The sequence below is a fragment of the Orcinus orca genome, chromosome 14, assembly GCF_937001465.1.
Source record: "Orcinus orca chromosome 14, mOrcOrc1.1, whole genome shotgun sequence".
NCBI classification, from domain to species: domain Eukaryota; kingdom Metazoa; phylum Chordata; class Mammalia; order Artiodactyla; family Delphinidae; genus Orcinus; species Orcinus orca.
This window is the reverse complement of record NC_064572.1, coordinates 11,381,368-11,395,659: the sequence shown is the minus strand read 5'-3', so window position 1 is coordinate 11,395,659 and position 14,292 is coordinate 11,381,368.

The window sequence follows — 14,292 nt, the reverse complement described above, 5'->3', positions numbered from 1 at the left end:
AAAAGTAAGAGAAATAGGAGTTATGTAATATTGCAGAATGTTAGCCAAAATCGATGCACGACCGTTGCACATACTGTGTGGTAATTTTTTAGTACCTTCCGGAATCCTGAGTTAGAATGAGAAGGGAAACAAGAAAATGGACTCTTGGCACTATTGGCAAATAATTCTTCATTATGCAAGAATTCATTCCATCCTTGCTATATGAGAGGAAGAACTTAACAAGGTAATGATTTTGTCTTTTATCTCAGCACTTCTGCCGCTCGAATACTCTCTCCACTCCAAGTACTGGTCATTTCTGAAGTCAGCCGTGGTGCACACGGCATCTGGGTACTCAGATGCAGGGCCTTTTGTTTCAAGGACAAGAGATGTGAAAGAGGTGTTCCTGTGGCCTGTGCAGTGTTGGTCACCAGAGTGGATGTTTAGGATTACAGGTTGCTGTGCTTGCCCTGAGCACTGGGCCTCAAGGGATGGGGTACCATGTGTATTTTAATGTGTGTGTGTGTGTGTGTGTGTGTGTGTGTGTGTGTATGTGTGTGTGTGTGTGTGTGTCTGAGGGGCCCTTTAAAGTCTGGGGCCTGGGCCAGAGCCTCTCTTGACCACCTATAAAGGCAAGTCAGCAATAAAGAAACAAGCAACGTTATAGCCACACATTTATTGGGATGAATTTTCTGCAGTGTGCAAATCCTTCTTGCAAATACCATTATCCACATCTCTTCCCACATTGACTTTGAATCCATTCTAGAGCATTTGTCAATGCCTTACCCATCCTAAATGGCTTGACTTTTAGAGATTGGACCTGTGTCAATTTGTTAGAGAAAGTATAGGAGAGTAAGGCCCCTCGTTTCCTACCACCAGGGCCAGTTCCAGAATTGGACAGCCAGCCCTGAAATATAGCTGCCCATCTGGAAAGAAGGCCTTGGGACACAGAGCAGAGAGGCCAAGGCCCAGAGGAGGGGGGATAGGTCAGCTGATCCAAATGCAACTCAGAGCTACCACTGCGTTCATTAAGAAACTCTGAATCTCACTCCTTTTTTCATTATCTCTGAAGCTCAGTTGAGCTTTACTTCCTACCAGGAGCTTCCAGCCGTTTGTCAGGGGAACACGACTCTAAGGAAATGAGGGGGAAGTGTGTTTGAATGTGAAGTGGTTATTTTTGCAGCCTGGGTTGTGATATAATGATATCACTGTCTGCAGAGCTGGGACTCTGGGCCCTGGGGCAGGGTAGGACAGCAGCCTGAACTGGCCGACAGAGATGGTCAGAAGCCACAGCGCCAGGCCCAACCCTACAAGCCAGGAGGAGGGCCCAGCTGTCCACTTATCTAGGAAAAGGCAAAAGGTAACACACTAGGCTTTGAAATCTTTCAGTAAAACATTCACCTTTTTCTTTAGAAGTTGTTTATACACGTAGCACCTGCTTATCTTTGAGTTCTAAATACCCTACACTATATTTTTATAGGGCCCCTCTCTACCCTGGGTTTAGTCCACTATTTAAATATCATCATTTCAAAATTATATATTTTTCCTTGTTCAGTTAAAGCCATGACCTCATTTTCCCTCCACTCTACCTTAGTCTTGTTTTTTTAATTTTAATTTTATTTATTTATCTTTGGCTGCGTTGGGTCTTCATTGCTGCGTGTGGGCTTTCTCTAGTTGTGATGAGCGGGGGCTACTCTTCGTTGCGGTGAGAGAGCTTCTCATCGTGGTGACTTCTCTTGTTGGGGAGCACGGACTCTAGTTGCGCGGGCTTCAGTAGTTGTGGCTCGCGGGCTCAGTAGTTGTGGCGCACGGGCTTAGTTGCTCCGCGGCATGTGGGATCTTCCTGGACCAGGGCTTGAACCCACGTCCCCTGCATTGGCAGGCTGATTCTTAACCACTATGCCACCAGGGAAGCCCTCTACCTTAGGTTTTAAATCACCCTTCCTCCAAGATATGTTTAGGGTAGTGTTTATATTTATATTTATTTCAGGAACATAAAGATTGGTCAGAGCGGGGTGGGGTGGGGGCAAGGAGAAGGGTAAGAGAATAAATCTATGGTCCCGCTGGGAGATGGCAAATCACTTCAACAAATCTACCCCGAGAGACCACCATGTGTCTATACTGTTCGGGTGCTGAGATGGGTAGCGCATCTTCTCCTGAGCTGCTTGTAATCTAGGAGGGAAGAAGAACCAAGTATACAAATGAGTGTAAATCACGGGAGCCTAAGGCGAGGTTATTCGAGAACAACAGTGTAGACTGTCCGCCACTCTTCATATGGATCAGGAAAACCGTCCTGCTAAGCGTTTGAAGACAAGAGAACGATCAGCTTCACCAAGGCCTGAGAACGCTGGCTGCCCCAGAGAGGACGAATGGGCTACTCTGATCGCAACCTTGTTGGGGGGTTTGGGTGAAACACATGGGCATCAGGGAGAGTGAGGGTTTTTAAGCAGGGAGGGGATCAGATGGGAGCTTCGTTTAGGAAGATAAACCTGACAGCAGAGTGTACAGCAGATTAAAGTCAAAAAGGCAGGAGATAAGGAGGCCTGTCAGAATTACGGTGGCATCTTGGCCTGCAGACAGTGAGGATGTGAGCTAAGAGAGAAAATAGGACACCAGCCAAGGACTCCTGGGTCTACTTGGAGGGATCTGCACCGGCTTCAAGACCCAATGAGCTTTCTACCCCCGCCCACACGTTTATGTTCAATGTACATGAATTCCAAGCATGTCTGTCACCCGAAGGTATGGGCTGTGTGGACAGAATCAGCAGGACTTGGGTCCCAGGTTGGGACACTTGGCACCCTCAGGGGTCGTAGAGAGATTGCAGGAAGAGCACAGCTCTGATGTTGCCTGAAGGCATAGGTGACTCATAAACACAGGAACGAACACCAGAAAATTATAGCGGACTAAAGAATAAGAAAAGGAAAGTCAGTATGTACATGACAGTGCCAAAGACTGGCTGACAGGACAACAGAAATACTGGGACAGGTTTGAGAGCCCGGACTGCATGAGACCTTGCTCTGCCACTTGGGAGATGTTTGGTGAATTTGTGTGTTTTCTGGGCATCTTAGTCTGAGGCTGCAGTGTGCATGCAGGACAGTTATTGGGGGGTGCTCTTGGGACCACCTTCTGTTGGGGAGTAAAGGAAGCAGAACTGGGGAAAGAGGAATTGAACTGGGTAGCAGGTGCAACAGAGGCATCACACAACCTCATGGGAGCTCTGGAGCTGGCATGGCCCTTCGGACTTGGCCCCAACGAGGCCAGAAGGCTGGGTCTTTGTGTCCCACATGTACAATCACTGGATGTGGGAGGGAACGGGGGGTGGCCCGGTGCCTCCCATCAGGCAGGGGCAGTTCCTGGAGAGTCTCAGCTCTGAGCCCGCCGCAGCCAACCCTTCCGGCAGCTGGGGGAATGAGAATGGTGTGCCATGGGGTCTACTGCTAGGGATTTGCCTTGTCTGTTTGGAGGCTGGCTGAGGGAATTATCACCTAGAGCTCCGAGCTCCTCAAGGCCGAGACGTGGTGCAAGTCCAGCAGTTGAGGGGCCAAAGAATGACAAGGCCAGTGAATCCAAGGGGGACAGGGGTCCAGCCTGACTACTGAGAAGTAGTTGCGGGCAGTGGTAAGGGTGAGGGGTCTGGAGTCCGGCATCTTGGTCTTCAGTCTGCCGCTCACCAGCAGTGTGACCTTGGGCACATTACTTCATCTCTTTGCCCCTCAGAGTGTTCAAAATAGTACTTACCTCATAGAGTTGTTGTGAGGCTAAGTGAGATAATGCGGGCAGACCACTCAGTGCTGGCCCATAATAAGTAGGGCTCTATAGAGGGTGGCAGCCAGGGTCGTTATTGTTGTTAACAATTTCACCAAACTCGGAGAAAGGCCTTAGACAAATATTGGAAGCCAGAGTCCCCATCTAAGAGTTAGGGAAATCAGATCAAACACAGAAGTGAGAGGTGTGTGTTTGTGGAGGGTGGGAATTCTCAACAAATACCCAAGAGGGGGCTATTGCCCCTTGACTTTTATGTGTTCTCAACTGTAGGCTAGACGGCAGAACCAGCCCTATTCAAAAGCCAAGAGTAAAACAGAACCCATTCCTGGGGAGAAAGTTGCTATCTTCTTCATTTCACCCTATTCCTTCACTTACATTTGATGGCAAACTAATGCTTCCCACTGTCTTCCCTTTACCTTGAATTCCAAGTCCTGGCTTTGCCACCTCCCGCCTGTATGACCTTGCAAAAGTCACACAACCTCTCTGACCTTCAGTTTCTTCATCTATGAAATAGGATGAATAATACCCGATCTCACTTGCTGTTGTGAGATCCAGATGAGATATTATACTTGGATGTAGTTTGCAAACTGTAAAACACAATATAGCTGGACTGTTGCAGGGATTATTATTCTGCTGACTGCTTTTTTTTTTTTTTTGATATCATGGTTATAGCCAATAGAGGCTGGAGAGGACAGCCACAGGTTAATGAACATGAAAGAGTGAGAAATCCCTGGTGAAAATAATGATCTAAGTAATTCTAAGTAATAGCTTTCCTATCTGAGTGAAGATGATACTGTCTTCTGTGCCTTCACGTATTAAGGGCCTTTTTTGTGTCCCAGACTCTGTCCAGGGCCCTTCAGATCTAGGGAGATATAAGATATACTGCATTCCTTCAAGGTGTCCATGACATCTGTTTGGTCATGTGTGTTAAGTTCGTTTTCCATTGGTATCAAAGGATTTGCACACGTTCTCCCACACTCCATCCTCCAGTCCCTAAATCACCTAGGTAAAGCCCTCGTGGGAACCTGAGGATCCTGCCAGGTGTATGTCATCCTGAATTATAGCCGTGCTGGGTGAGGCAGCAACGTGCGGCTACACACCTCATTTCTGGGGTGGTGATACCCAAATGTGACACACACCAACACATGTTTAAGGTCTTAATTAAATGGGAGTTGGGGAGTGGGGTCTTCTGATGAACAGGAATTTGAAAGTTTAATGAATTTTAATTTATCAACCTTTCTTTTATGAGTAATACTTTTATTATTACTATCATTATTTTGGTCTAGTTTTTTGTTTTCTTAAAAAATTTTTTATTGAAGTATAGTTGATTTACAATGTTGTGTTAGTTTCTGGTATACAGCAAAGTGATTCAGTTTTTTATATATATATATATATGTATATATATATTATATATATATATTCTTTTTCATCTTCTTTTCCATTATGGTTTATAACAGGATATTGAATACAGTTCCCTGTGTTGTTGTTTATCTATTTTATATATAGTAGTGTGTATCTGCTAATCCCAAATTCCTAATTTATCCCTGTTTTGTAGCTAAGTTCATTTGTACCATAACTAAGATTCCACATATGACTGATATCATATGATATTTGTCTTTGTCTGACTCACTTCACTCAGTACGATCATCTCTAGGTCCATGTTGCTGTAAATGGCATTATTTCATTCTTTTTTATGGCTGAGTAGTATTCCATTGTGTATATGTACCACATCTTCTTTATCCTTTCCTCTGTGGATGGACATTTAGGTTGCTTCCATGTGTTGCCATTGTGAATAGTGCTGCTATGAACACTGGGGTGCATGTATTTTTCTTTTCTTTTCTTTTCTTTTTCTTGGCCACACTGTGTGGCATGTGGGATCTTAGTTCCCTGACCAGGGATTGAACCCGTGCCCCCTGCAATGGCAGTGGGGGGTCTTAACCACTGGACGGCCAGGGAAGCCCCTGCATGTATCTTTTCAAATTAAAGTTTTCTGGTCTAATTTTTAAAAATCTTTCCCTGCTCCATGGTCAGAAAGTTTAAAAGGTTTTCTTTTGACATTTAAATCTGAAATGTAACTAGAGTTGATTTCTATGTATTGTGTGACTTAGAGATCTAATGTCCTTTTTCTTCATAGGCATATATTTTTTTAAAGTAGAGGACGTTTCCAAGATGATAGGAAATGTGAATGTTAAGAAAAAGGAGGGGCTTCCCTGGTGACGCAGTGGTTGAGAGTCCGCCTGCCGATGCAGGGGACGTGGGTTCGTGCCCCGGTCCGGGAAGATCCCACATGCCGCAGAGCGGCTGGGCCCATGAGCCATGGCCCCTGAGCCTGCACGTCCGGAGCCTGTGCTCCACAATGGGAGAGGCCACAACAGTGAGAGGCCCGCGTACCGCAAAAAAACAAAAAAAGAAAAAGGAAAAAACAAACAAACAGAACTAGGTCAGAGATTATAGGAGGTTAAGAAGAAAAGGCTAGTCCTCAACATTTATTAAATCCAAGGGGTAACCATGGGTGTTTCCCCTGCTCCCCTGTCCCTTTGGCATGTGTCAGTTTGGGCTTAATGCAGCATCTATATTAATTGGATGAGTCCATGAGCTAGCTTGGGTCATGGTGGTGAAGAAGAGCACTTATATAAAAGCCATACTATTAATTTGTTCACTTACCTTAAAAACACCTATTGAGCATCTGGAACTGATATACAAAACGGAATAAGGACAATCTCCGTCCTCAAGGAGCTCATTGTCTGAATAAAAACACAGTGTAGTCTTCAGTGTAGTTTCAGAAATGGATGCGAACCCCTTATGTTCATTAAACCTTAACAGTTAACAAAGTACAGTCGTCCCTCGGTATCTGTGAGAGATCGGTTCCAGGACCCCTCACGGGTACCCAAATCCAAGGATGCTTAAGACCCTTAGTGGGTCCACAATAACCACAGATTCCACATCCACGGATACGGAGGGCCAACTGTGCTCTGTATATGCTTTCCCACTAGCATTCACGACCCCCTTTTATACGTTTAATTGAGATTCACAGAGGCTCAGGGACTCAAAGGAAACACATCTAGTTAGTACAGGGCCAGAAGCAGAATCTAGATGTTTCTCTTAGTCTGGTGTTTTTTCAACTGTGCCATCTCTTACTCTCAATTTTCTAATGGAGTTTATTACACAATTCTGCTAAATCTCTTTCTATCTTTCCATCTATCAGTCAGTCTCTATCCTTCCATCTACCAGTTTATCTGTCCACGTATCTACCTTTGTCGATACATTCGTCTGTGTATGCGTTCATCTGCTAATCTGCCGGCCAATCTCAGTAGATAGAGTGGGTGATGGGAGGAGTATCGGGGAAGGCTTGAGGCTTCCCGCCTTCAGCCAGTTCTCAAGCTCCTTTCCAGCCGATTGCCTGACATCAAGCAAGTTACTCTATCCCTTTGCAACTCATTTTCCACATCTGTAAAATGAGCGATGTGGACTAAATGCTTTTTCAAGTGTGGTCTGGTTCTACTGTGACTGCTACTAACTTGATTTTTCAAAGTATTGTCTCATTTAATACTGTTTTATTCACTAATAGATAATTGACTTCACATGTGTGTACCTTTTGTCTATGATCTGGGGCAGATTCCTCGCTGAGCCTCAACGTTTCCTGAGAACTAAGTGGCCCAAGAAAGGGGAATAATAAGACGAATCTTGCAGGACTGTTGTGATAATTAAATGGGATACATATGTATATCAGTTAGGAAAGTTTTTTTAAAAATTTATTTGATTGAAGTATAGTTGATTTACAATGTTGTGTTAATTTCTGCTGTACAGCAAAGTGATTCAGTTTTATATATATAAAACTGTATATACAGTTATATATATAATTTTTCATATTCTTTTCCATTATGATTTATTATAGGATATTGAATACAGTTCCCTGTGCTGTACAGTAGGACCTTGTTGTTTATCCATCCTATGTGCAATAATTCGCATCTACCAATCCCAAACTCCCACTCCATCCCTCCCCCACCCCCCGCCCCTCCTTGACACTACAAGTCTGTTCTCCACATCTGTCGACAGATACGTGCCCAGGAGTTGTTACAAAGGAAGAGTGAATGTGCATATGCTCGAAACTTTTTCATCCTCATTTTTACAATCCAGGAATTTCAAAATACTCAGGGAGTGTTAGGTCATCTGCAGACCTTTTTCTCTTTGTTACTCACCCACAGTCCGACAGTCTGCTCTGAATCTCTGCAGGGTGTCTCACCCATACCTGCAGCCCAGGAGTGAGTGACTCAGCCTGTTGGATAACTCCCTTTTCCCCAGTACGACATGTCAACTTTATTTCATTGCTGTGGCATGTTTCGTGCCCTGTGGCTGGTAAGCAAGACAACCGAGGCAGGAAACAAAAGCAAATTCCCTCCTTCTGAGTCAAAGCAGGAGGTCTGCCAATCCAGACCTAGGAGACAGGCTCTTACACCTTGCTCAGACCTCCAGGGAAGTTGTTTTTCTCTTCCTCAGGCTCCCTCCCTTCCTTCACCTCTTACCCCCAAGAAAAGAAGCCATAACCTGGGAGCTCTTTTTACCCGAAAAATAAATCCACGGGCAGGATCTTTCATGTTGCGTTTATCAAAAAAGAGAATGCTTACGTCATTGACTTATCTAGAATCGCATATTGGTTTCTGCAAGCTTTGATGTGTCTGGTGTTTGTGGAACTGGGTTACACATTAGGATTCTCTGACTACAGCACAGCTGGATTGCCTGTGCAGATGTGGAAGTTTGTGGTCATGAAGACACCATGATATAATGAACGGAAAAGGCAGGGATTTGACATTTCTGAGCCCCGTTTTCCTTATCTGGAAATGGGGATTAAAAATAACTCCTTTTGGGGTTTTTGTGAGAATTAAATGAGAGTATGTGTAAGGCACATGTAAAAATATAGCCTTGATCTAGACAAAGGTAATTCTCCCCATGGACTTTCTATGTAACCCTCACCACATTACTGGTTTCTGCCTTAATTGTCCCAAATGACAAAACAGAGATTATTATATTTGCCACAGAATCATGTTTTCAAAAACTTGAACTAGTAAAGTATAAATTGGTCCAACTTTTCTGGAGGCAATTTAGCATTATCTATCAAAAATTAAAATCACAAACAACCTACCAATCCCACAACAGGACACTTGGTAGGTAAATTGTTATAAATCTATAAAAAGGATTACCATCTAGGCAGCCGTTAAAAATCATGTTGTAGAAAAACATTTATTCTTATGGGAACTATTCATTCTGTATCACTAAGTGAAGTATGCGAACAGTAAAACAGGATACACTGTTTGATATTTTTTAAGAAATAAATAAGAATAAATAAGAAAGTCACATATACACATGGAAAAAAATCCTGCAAGGTACCAAGCAAAAAATTAATCATAGTTTTCTATGGTTAGAATCCAAGTGACTTTTGTTGTCTTTCTTTGTGCTGTTCTCTGTTTTACAAGTTTTCTTTTCTGAGTATACTTTATTTCTTTAATTAGAAAAAAAGGGTTTTAAAATATGGCTACAACGTGAATCTGGTTTTCAAATGAGCATGATCGTTTCATCCATGATCTCTACCTTTAAAATGCTTTAGAATGACTTAGAAAAGAATTTATAAATGTGTGCACGGGAAGAAGGCTGAGAGGAAGTACATCACAAAGCGAACAATATTATCTCTCTGTGGTAGTTGATGAGTGATTCTATATTTCATCTTGCACTTTTCTGTATTCTCAAAATATCTAGAATCCGCATGTATTACTTTTAGAAATAGGAAAAATGCTTTTAAAATATCTGTTGAATACTTATTGTTTATTAGAAGTCATGTGTTCTTACTGCCTCCTGTGAGAGCTGGTTGATGTGAGCTTTTCTCTTGGTTGAATTTCGTTTACCTTGCGGTAAATGAATTGGCTCAGAGGAAGCCCATGATTCTCAGTTTCATGATGTCTAATTTGAACAAAATCTGATTTCTTTTCTTTTAAAAACCTTTCATTCATAGTTCGGGGTGATTTTAATTTGTGATATCAAGTTATTCGAAGCTCAAGTTCTAAGATGCCGGAGGGCAGACGGTTCTCCAGCACAGCCAGCTGAGTCGGAGGAAAGCCTGAAAATCTTCTGGGCGATTCTGGCCTCGAAGGATTGTCAGCCCGATTCCAGATCAAAGGGGCTCAGATAAATGCATTAACTTTAGATTCCTGCTCCCTGAGCCTCAGACCCACTGGATGCTTGCCCATCCGGGCTGAGCCCCGTAGGCGGGATGTGTCTTGAGGTCGCATCTCAAGCACAGATCTCCATGTCTGGTCAAACAACCAGAGTGTGTTACCAACATGAGTGATATTTTCAAGGTCAATGCTGGGTTTCTAGCAACAGAAAAAAATAATTGATATTCAAGCTAGAAAATAGGGAAAAAAACGAACGAAGATGTAGGTCTGTTTTGAAGCTCTCCGTCCAGCAAATAATTTTAGGGATGCCTACAAGTAGATGACTTTGGGACCAGGTTACATTTTCCCCATCTTTTTTTCTCCTAAAGGGTAAGAGGTATTTGTCTGTTGGAAACAGCTCTTATCGACAAATGTGAACAATGCTGATGTGTTCTTAGCATAAATGCCATCGCAGAGGAGAAAATGAACAATGGAACAAACGGCAATGCATTTCTTTCAGTTAGTGGCACCCCAAGCAACACAGTGGCTCAGGCCAGAAATCTGGGAGTCATCCTTGCCTTCTCGCTCTCTTTCACCTCCTCCTGCAGTTCCAAACCCTCACCACCCGTTCCCCCTGACCACCCCTTCTCCAGCTGCCACTGGTGTCCTGGCTTGGTCCTGGTGGCTTCCCAGTGGCCCCTGGACCCATGGGCAGACTTACCTGGGCCCAGCTCCCAGAGAGGTCCTCATGGCCTGCAAACCCAGCTACTTCATTCCCTCTTAAAACCTCCTCCTTCTGGGTCAAAACCCGAGCTCCTTGACCTGGCATTTGGTGACCTTATCTCTTCAGCCACCTCTATCCCTCCAGCTCAAACCTGAGCTTCCTGCCATTCCCTGACCCTCCACAGGGCAGGGGTCTTGCCTTCCAAACACAAATTCAAAGATAAAATTAAGGATTTTAAAATGTTGACAGCAGGGCCTTAAACTCCAAGCCCAGGGCCTGTGTGACTACTCAGGTCACGGGCCCATGAGGCCGGCTCTGCCCCTCGGGGTGCTTGCCCCACAGTTTCCTCGCGCCTGTGGCGTTTGGCCTGGAACTTCCTGCCTGTTTTCTGTTTCCATCATCCCCCCCTTCCTCCTTGTTCTTTAAGACTCACGTGGCTTGGGTATCCGCGCCAAGAACTCCCTCCAAACTTCCCTTCGTACAACCCTGGACTCCCAAGCTGGGGTGGGTCTTTCTCCTTGGAGCTCCTTTCAGACAGTTGTTCCCCGAAGCTGGGCCCTAATCACTCACTGTATGAGCACCTGGGGCGGTTCTGACAATGAATCTGACCTCAGGGGAGGGGCCCGGGAATCTGCAAAGCTCTCAAGTAGGTCTGTGCACCCCATACTGACGTTTGAGGACGAACACCCCTGACCCCAGGGTCTGTGTTCAGTTCCTCTGTTTCCTGAACATCTGACACAACGCCTGGCACCTCAGGGTGTGCCCTGGCCTCCGGAGGAGATCCAAAAGCGGGAGAGATGCTCTCTCCACAGATGTGAATGAGAGGGTCTTACCTCCTCTGGTTGGGATCCCTCCTGGGGGTCCCAGGCTGGCGGCAGGCCAAGGAGACTGCAAGGCCCCAAACTGCTAGCATTTCCTTTCGGGTGTCGCCCTTGTCCTCTCACAGAGAGGTGATATCGAGAAACGAGCTAAACCCCAGGGCCTTGCCACTGGCTTGCTTCAGGCCCAGAGCCAAAGGCAGCAGCGAACTGGGCCGTGGCTGAGTTTACCCCAGTCCCGGTGCCGGCATCGGGAGTGTCCACCACCGACGTCCAGGGACCTGTGCCCCAGGCCTGACAGCTCCCACCCAGCATCCCCAGCCCTGGGCTCACAGAGCAACGCCCAGGATGCTGTAAAGATACGGGTGATGGGCCCTCTCCAGCCTCAGGCCAGAGCAGGGCATTTCTCTGCAGGGAGGGGAAGATGCCCCCTGGGGGTGGGAGGGTAGGCAAAGGAAGGGCAGTCGGCCTGAAATCTTCCACCACCCCTCACTCCCGTCTTCCCTGTGGGGTGGAGGGAGCAGCTGGTGCAGCTCAGGGGCCACCTGTGCGTCCTCTGCTCAGCCCGGAGGTCTCAGCTGGCCACACTCCCAAGACCAGCGCGGGGCCCTCCTAGATCAACGAGCCCCCCAGCCAGCAGGCCACCTCTGGTCCTGGGGTCTCCCCATCACCCTCCCTCACAGCATCTGGGGCACCCCGAGCCCTAGCCTCCGGTGGCCCCATGTCAGGCGTATCTACCCCGAGCAGGAAGACCGCTTCACAAAGACTTGGCCCTCTCTCTCCTGTTTTGATTAGATACAGAGTGTTTTTGCTTTGTTTAAAAAAATATTTTTGGTTTCTTTTATGGCGGTTTCAAACAGTAGCTCTTTCTAATTAGGGGCATAGTCAAATTTGGATCCCATGCCCGCTAAACTAGGCAACATTTCGAGGCATCAGGAAGCTGCTCCAGAGAGGGATGCCCTGCAGTGCCCACAGCAGGAAGAGGAGGGGTCCCCCATGGACCACTCCGTAATCGTCTGGGAGCCAGGTGTCCGGTGGTCTGCGTGTGGCTGCCTGAGTAATCGGATGTCTCACGGATCACAAGGTAATTGGGGCCACTTCTGTATCAAGTGCTTCAGCCACATACATCTTCTCCCTCTTCCCGGGACATTTTCCTTCATCATTATCATCATCATCACCCAGTAGTAACAGCTTCAATCTATCGAGGGCTTCATAACAGCTTCAATCTATCGAGGGCTTCATACGTGCAAGGCATGGTGTGAAGGCTGTCCTTAAAGAGTTTCATTATATCCCATCACAGCCCTGAAGTGAGGCAGTTGTTAGCCCCATTTATGGATGGGATGATGGAGGCCTGGAGGTGCAGGTCACCTGTCCCATGTCATCCAGATATTAGGATTCAAAGGCACATTGCGCCGTGGCCACAGTGAACCTTTGCCCACACGGTTGCCTCATGGATCACTTCCTTTTTTAGGGCCTCCCCAGCCAGCAGGCGGGGATACTCAGTATCACCGTATTTTAGCCCTCCATAGCCATCACCACAGGCATTTACATTTCTGGCTACCTGTGCTATAATAAAAAAAAAAAAAAAACAGATCTATTTTTGTCTTTATCCCCGGTTCATGGCGCAGAGTTCTTAAAACCTTTAGAATTTCCTGAGTGATAGGAGTGTTATTCATAACACTTCCACCACACCTGAGTTCATACTAACCAGATGGCTCACAGGGGTTCCCAGAGGAACCAAACACATGGTTAGAGGGTTGGGACTTTCAGCCACACCCCGCCTCACCTTCAACTCCAGGGAGGGGAGAGGGGCTGGAGATTGAGTTCAATCCCCAATCATGCCTGCTTAATGAAACTGCCGTAAACATCCCTGAACTACAGGGTTGAGGAGTTTCCGAGCTGGGCACCACACTCAAGTGCCAGGAGGGTGGTGCACCCCAATTCAGTGGACACAGAGGCTGCTGTGCTGGGGACCCTTCTGTTTCTTGTTCTGTGTAGCTCTTCACTAGCTGTTCATTTCTATCCTTTATAATAAAGGGTAATCAGAAGTCTAGCACTTTCTTGAGTTCCGTGAGTCCTTGTAGTATATTATTGAACATGGAGGCGGGTCATGGGAACCACTGGGTTTGTAGTCAGCTGGGGACCGCATTTGCGGTGGGTCTGAAATGGGAGCAGCCCAGGGGCACTGAGCCCTTGACCTGGTGGGGGGGCGTCTGTACTAACTACGGGCAGTTAGTGTCAGCATTGGATTGAATTGTAGGACACCCAGTAGGTGTCGGAGAATTGAAGAACTGGTTGGTTGGTGTTGGAAAAACCGTCGTCACACCACCCTGCTCACCCGTGAACCTCTAGGTCTGCGGAGGGACTGGACAGCGCAGAGCCTGGCACGTTGCATGTACTCACCACGTCCCACCCCGTAATCTGCAGCTATAGGCTCTCAACCTCCAGGTTTAGCTCCAGAAACCTCTCTTTATCTTCGGTTAGTTAATGAAACAGATATTCACTGGGTTCGTTTCAGTGAGCTTGGCCTTCAAATGGCGGCTGTTAGTAAGTTTCAGGACACAATGCCTAAGGTCACATTGATACTCGGTGACAGGGCAAGGACTGGGCATCACAGTCTCTCAACTGGAACATCTCTCTCCGCCTCACTGTCTTTCAACTTTCCAAAGAGTCCTTATTCGATGCCGCAACAATCCTATAGGACCAGTGCAAAATCGAGTCACCGTGAAGCTTTAGGACACAATGAAAATGGTTTCCAGCTCTGTGTCACGCCCATTCTACTCTCCAAATTGGCCTTTTCTCCCTCAGGCAGTATAATTGACCCTAGCATCTGAGCTTTTCCCCACCCACTGAATATTGCGCA